The sequence below is a fragment of the Lagenorhynchus albirostris genome, chromosome 1, assembly GCF_949774975.1.
Source record: "Lagenorhynchus albirostris chromosome 1, mLagAlb1.1, whole genome shotgun sequence".
Taxonomy (NCBI): Eukaryota; Metazoa; Chordata; class Mammalia; order Artiodactyla; family Delphinidae; genus Lagenorhynchus; species Lagenorhynchus albirostris.
The window spans coordinates 92595858-92602209 of record NC_083095.1 but is presented as its reverse complement, the minus strand read 5'-3'; positions in this window follow the sequence as shown (position 1 = coordinate 92602209).

Below are 6352 nucleotides of genomic sequence, written 5' to 3'. Positions count from 1 at the left end.
TATAGGAATGCAAGAGATTTCTGTGCATTAATTTTGTAACTTGCTACTTTATCAAATTCATCGATTAGCTCTAGTAGCTTTCTGGTAGCATCTTTAGGATTCTCTATGTATAGTATCATGTCAGCTGCAAACAGTCACAGCTTAACTTCTTTTTTTCCAATTTGGATTCCTTTTATTTCATTTTCTTCTGTGATTGCTGTGGCTAAAACTTCCAAAAACTATGTTGAATAATAGTGGTGAGAGTGGACAACTTTGTCTTGCTCTTGATCTTAGAGGAAATGGTTTCGTTTTCTCACCATTGAGCACGATGTTGGTGTGGGTTTGTCATATGTGGCCTTTATTATGTTGAGGAAAGTTTCCTCTATGCCTATTTTCTGCAGGGTTTTTATCATAAATGGGTGTTGAAGTTTGTCAAAAGCTTCTTCTGCATCTATTGAGATGATATGGTTTTCTCCTTCAGTTTGTTAATATGGTCTATCACATTGATTGATTTTCGTATATTAAAGAATCCTTGCATTCCTGGGATAAACCCCACTTGATCATGGTGTATAACTCTTTTAATGTGCTTTTGGATTCTGTTTGCTGGTATTTTGTTGAGGATATTTGGATCTATGTTCATCAGTGATATTGGCCTGTAGTTTTCTTTTTTGGTGACATCTTTCTCTGGTTTTGGTATCAGAGTGATGGTGGCCTTGTAGAATGAGTTTGGGAGTGTTCCTGCCTCTGCTATATCTTGGAATAGTTTGAGAAGGATAGGTGTTAGCTCTTCTCTAAATGTTTGATAGAATTCACTTGTGAAGCCATTTGGTCCTGGGTTTTTGTTTGTTGGAAGATTTTTAATCACAGTCTCATTTTCAGTGCTTGTGACTGGTCTGTTTATATTTTCTATTTCTTCCTGGTTCAGTCTCAGAAGGTTGTGCTTTTGTAAGAATTTGTCCATTTCTTCCAGGTGGTCCATTTTATTGGCATAGAGTTGCTTGTAGTAATCTCTCATGATCCTTTGTATTTCTGCAGTGTCAGTTGTTACTTCTCCTTGTTCATTTCTAATTCTATTGATTTGAGTCTTCTCCATTTTTTTCTTCATGAGTCTGGCTAATGGTTTATCAATTTTTTTAATCTTCTCAAACAACTAGCTTTTAGTTTTATTTATCTTGCTATCATTTCCTTCATTTATTTTTCATTTATTTCTGATGTGATCTTTATGATTTCTTTCCTTCTGCTAACTTTAGGGTTTTCTTGTTCTTTCTCTAATTGCTTTAGGTGTAAGATTAGGTTGTTTATTTGAGATGTTTCTTGTTTCTTGAGGTAGGATTGTATTGATATAAACTTCCCTTTTAGAACTGCTTTTGCTGCATCACATAGGTTTTGGGTCGTCATGTTTTCATGGTCATTTGTTTGTAGGTATTTTTTGATTTCCTCTTTGATTTCTTCAGTGATCTCTTGGTTACTATGTACTGTATTGTTTTGCCTCCATGTGTTGTATTTTTTATAGATTTTTTTCCTGTTACTGATATCTAGTATCATAGCATTGCGGTCAGAAAAGATACTTCATACAGTTTCAATTTTTAAAAATTTACTAAGGCTTGATTTGTGACCCAAGGTATGATCTACCCTGGAGAATGTTCCATGAGCACTTGTGAAGAAAGTCTATTCCGTTGTGGTTTTTGTTTTTATTCTGTTGTTTTTGAATGGAATGTCCTATAAATATCAATTAAATCCATCTTGTTCAATGTGTCATTTAAAGCTTGTGTTGCCGCTCCAGAGCCCATGAGCCACAACTACTGAAGCCCACACGCCAAAAGCCCGTGCTCCACAACAAGAGAAGCCCACACACCTCAATGAAGAGTAGCCCCCACTCACCATAACCAGAGAAAAGCCCGTGCGTAGCAACAAAGACCCAACGCAGCCAAAAATAAAATAAATTTAAATAATAATAAAATAAATAAAGCTTGTGTTGCCTTAGTTATTTTCAGTTTCGATGATCTGTCCATTGGTGAAAGTGGCCTGTTAAAGTCCCCTACTATGATTGTATTACTGCCTATTTCCCCTTTTATGGCTGTTAGCATTTGCCTTATGTTTGAGGTGCTCCTATGCTAGGTGCATATATATTTACAATTGTTGTATTTTCTTGGATTGATCCCTTGATCATTATGTAGTGGCCTGGTCTCTTGTAATAGTCTTTATTTTAAAGTCTATTTTGTCTGATATGAGAATTTCTACTCCAGCTTTCTTTTGATTTCCATTTGCATGGAATATCTTTTTCCATCCCCTCATTTTCAGTCTGTATGTGTCCCTAGGTCTGAAGTGGGTCTCTTGTAGACAGCATATATACAGGTCTTGTTTTTGTATCCATTCAGCCAGTCTATGTCTTTTGGTTGTAGCATTTAATCCATTTACATTTAAGGTAATTATCGATATATATGTTCCTATTACCATTTTCTTGTTTCAGGTTTGTTATTGTAGGTCTTTTCCTTCTCTTGTGTTTTCTGCCTAGAGAAGTTCCTTTAGCATTTGTTGTAAAGCTGGTTTGGTGGTGCTGAATTCTCTTAGCTTTTGCTTGTCTCTAAAAGTTTTAATTTCTCCGTCGAATCCGAATGAGATCCTTGCTGGGTAGAGTGATCTTGGTTGTAGGCTTTTCCCTTTCATCGCTTTAAAAATGCCCTGCCACACTCTTCTGGCTTGCAGAGTTTCTGCTGAAAGATCAGCTATTAACCTTATGGGGATTCCCTTGTATGTTATTTGTTGCTTTTCCCTTGCTGCTTTTAATATTTTTTCTTTGTATTTAATTTTTGATAGTTTGATTAATATGTGACTTGGCATGTTTCTCCTTGGATTTATCCTGTATGGGACTCTCTGTGCTTCCTGGAGTTGATTGACTATTTCCTTTCCCATATTAGGGAAGTTTTCAACTATAATCTCTTCAAATATTTTCCCAGTCCCTTTCTTTTTGTTTTCTTCATCTGCGACCCCTATAATTCAAATGTTGGTGCATTTAATGTTGTCCCAGAGGTCTCTAAGACTGTCCTCAATTCTCTAATTTTTTAAAATTTATTCTGCTCTGCAGTAGTTATTTCCACTATTTTATCTTCCAGGTCACTTATCTGTTCTTCTGCCTCAGTTATCCTGCTACTGATTCCTTCTAGAGAATTTTTAATTTCATTATTGTGTTGTTCATCATTGTTTGTTTGGTCTTTAGTTCTAGGTCCTTGTTAAACGTTTCTTGTACTTTCTCCATTGTATTTCCAAGATTTTGGATCATCTTTACTATCATTTTTCTGAAATCTTTTTCAGGCAGACTGCCTATTTCCTCTTCATTTGTTTGGTCTGGTGGGTTTTTACTTTGCTCCTTCATCTGCTGTGTGTTTGTCTTCTCATTTTGCTTAACTTACTGAGTTTGGGGTCTCCCTTTCGCAGGCTGCAGGTTCATAGTTCCCGTTGTTTTTGGTGTCTGCCCCTAGTGGCTAAGGTTGGTTCAGTGTGTTTTGTAGGCTTCCTGGTGGAGGGGACTAGTGCCTGTGTTCTGGTGGATGAAGCTGGGTCTTGTCTTTCTGGTGGGCAGGACTGGTCCAGTGGTGTGTTTTGGGGTGTCTGTGGGCTTATTATGATTTTAGGCAGCCTCTCTGCTAATGGGTGGGGTTGTGCTCCTGTCTTGCTAGTTGTTTGGCATAGGGTGTCCAGCACTGTGGCTTGCTGGTCGTTGAGTGGAGTTGGGTCTTAGTGTTGAGATGGAGATCTCAGGGAGAGCTTTCGCCATTTGGTATTACGTGGAGCCAGGAGGTCCTTGTGGACCAATGTCCTGAACTCAGCTCTCTCACCTCAGAGGCACAGGCCTGACACCTGGTTGGAGCACCAAGACCCTTTTGGGAAATCTGAGGTCTTCTGCCAGCATTCAGTAGGTGTTCTGTAGCAGTTGTTCCACATGTAGAGGTATTTCTGATGTATTTGTGGGGAGGAAGGTGATCTGCATCTCTTACTCCTCTGCCATATTGAAGGTCTCCCCCGGATCTCTTTTTTGTCTAGTGCTTGTTCTTTTTCATACTATACCATTCTTGTTTTGTGAATACAATATAGTTTCTTTTTTTTGAAGATATTTAGTTCTTTTTTTTCCTTTCGTTCTCTGCTTGTCTGTTTCCTTTGGATTTCCCCCACCTCTTTCTAATTTGGAGTCTTTCACCAAGTGTTATTGATGGGTGGTGGTCTTCATTGCAGGCTCATTGAGTGTTTAGCCAAACTTTTCACTAGGGTCTTTTTTTTTTTTCCTATACAACCTTTTATTCAGGTGACCAAGTAGTTAATCACAGTCATAAATAATGTACAAATTAAAAATTTCTCTTACTCATGAACTTAATGGGTGAGTAAACTTTTTCTCCTTTGGGGGCTGTTGTTTTCTCTGCCTGGATTCAAGAAGTTTACAACCCTTAACACCCTGTGTGCATTTAAATGTTTGCAGCTTCAGTGTGCTGTTTCTATCACCCTAAAGAAAACACACACAGTTCTTTCCACTGAGGAGGTGGTAAGGGGCCACATTTTTTGTGACCCAGAGCCCTGACTTTTGAACCTGATGCTGAAGATCCCGTGTTGTGTCTGCAGCGCTGATGACTCAGGGAACATTTCAGTGAAGCATTGTTCCTGGTTTATTTTACTGTTTTGTTTCTCTCTGTGGAGCTGGTTTCTATCGTCCAGGTTACTGGACACAGGGGGTTATGGCTGGGCGGCTGAGACTGGTTAAGGGGCCCCCACACTAGGGTCTTTTAATTGTCAGTATTTGGAGGCAAAAGTGTGGTAAAATTATTATCTGCAGTAACATGGAAGACAGAAATGTACCTAATACCCTCATGGCATTGGTGAGAGTTTGAGGCAGAATTTTGAAAGAATAAGCTGACTGTTATTCACTGCAATTTATAAGGTACTCTAAGACAAGCTCAAAAATAAGGAAGTGGTAATGTAAGTATTATTGAGAGGGAATATAGAGCCTAGATTGGAAAATGAAATTGTTTTTCACCAAATCAAATGTTTGATCATTAAATATAACCTTAGGACAAAGAACAAATCCAGGGTATTGCCATTATCATGGCCTCAAGTAAAAGACCAAGCAAGGTCTAACTATACACTTATTTTGTACAACCTCTGAAGAAATTAAAGAGATGCCTTTCAGCTAAATCAAAGGGCTACTAGAAAGATTAAGGAAATTAGAAAAGTGGTATGTTCAATACATATACATTTCTACAAACTAAGCCATGAGTACTTTGAACATCTCGGGCCGAACTAGTTAGTCAATGTTTCTCTAATTCTCTTTTGCTGGTCTTCCAGACCTTTATTTCCCCAGCAACTCCCATATTTGGGTGAACCCCAATTCCTTTATTAAAGCTCTTCATTCATGTAATACTTTAATGAATCTGCTTTCCTCACCAAATACAGACTAAACCACCTGGCTTCTCTAGAAAAGAGAGGCTCAGGCAAAAATTAAATCTATTACTTTATTAGAAGGGGCAATCTAGGCTGGTGAGAGTAAGGGAGTAAGGCTAGCAGAGATTGGGAGCAAATGCAAATTGATAAATTACTGTATAGCATTTGGTTTCTGTTTCATGAAAAGCCATGAAGAGACACTGCTGATAATTTGGCAAGTACAGTTGTTTAGCTACATGGTACCTCTCTGGGCAGGAGGGTGAAAAACTATGCCTCAGAATAGCCCATGAGAAGGGAGAGGAATTTGTCCAATGGCTTCTTCTAGTCCATTGATCCAAGTTTTCCAGACAGTTAACTTCACTGCTCTTCCAGATTGCATCATCTAGCCCTTTTGACAATCACTGGGGAAACCCTGTGGCATGATGCTTCCTTGAGTCCAGAAGCGTTGGGATGGGCCAGAGATTCTGAGCACGTGGCTAGTTGACCTCAGGCAGAAGAATCACTCCAGCCTGCTAGTAGTGTGTCACTATGTAGGGTGGTAGCTATGGCAAAGTGGCTGGTGGCCTAGGAAACAGTGGGGCCAAGAAATGTGAGAAGGCACTTGAGGAAGGTGTGTCTGATACTATATCCAAAGATGAGATATATATGGGCACAATAATGCTGTATAATAATAGCTATAAGGCTTCAGAAGCATAACAATGGACTTCCCTTGCTCACAAATCTGGAATCAGATAGGTGTCAGTTAGGTGGTTCTGCTGATCTTGGCTGAGATGGTTCACATACATGGGGCTTGACTGGCTATCAGCCAATTGAAGACAGGATTCAGCTAGGGTGACCAGGGTAACCTGGCTCTGCTTCATGCATGTCTCACCCTCAAGGAGGCTAACCCAGACATGTATGTGTTTATGGTGACAGCAGTAGCACAAGAGTAAGTAGCAATACACCA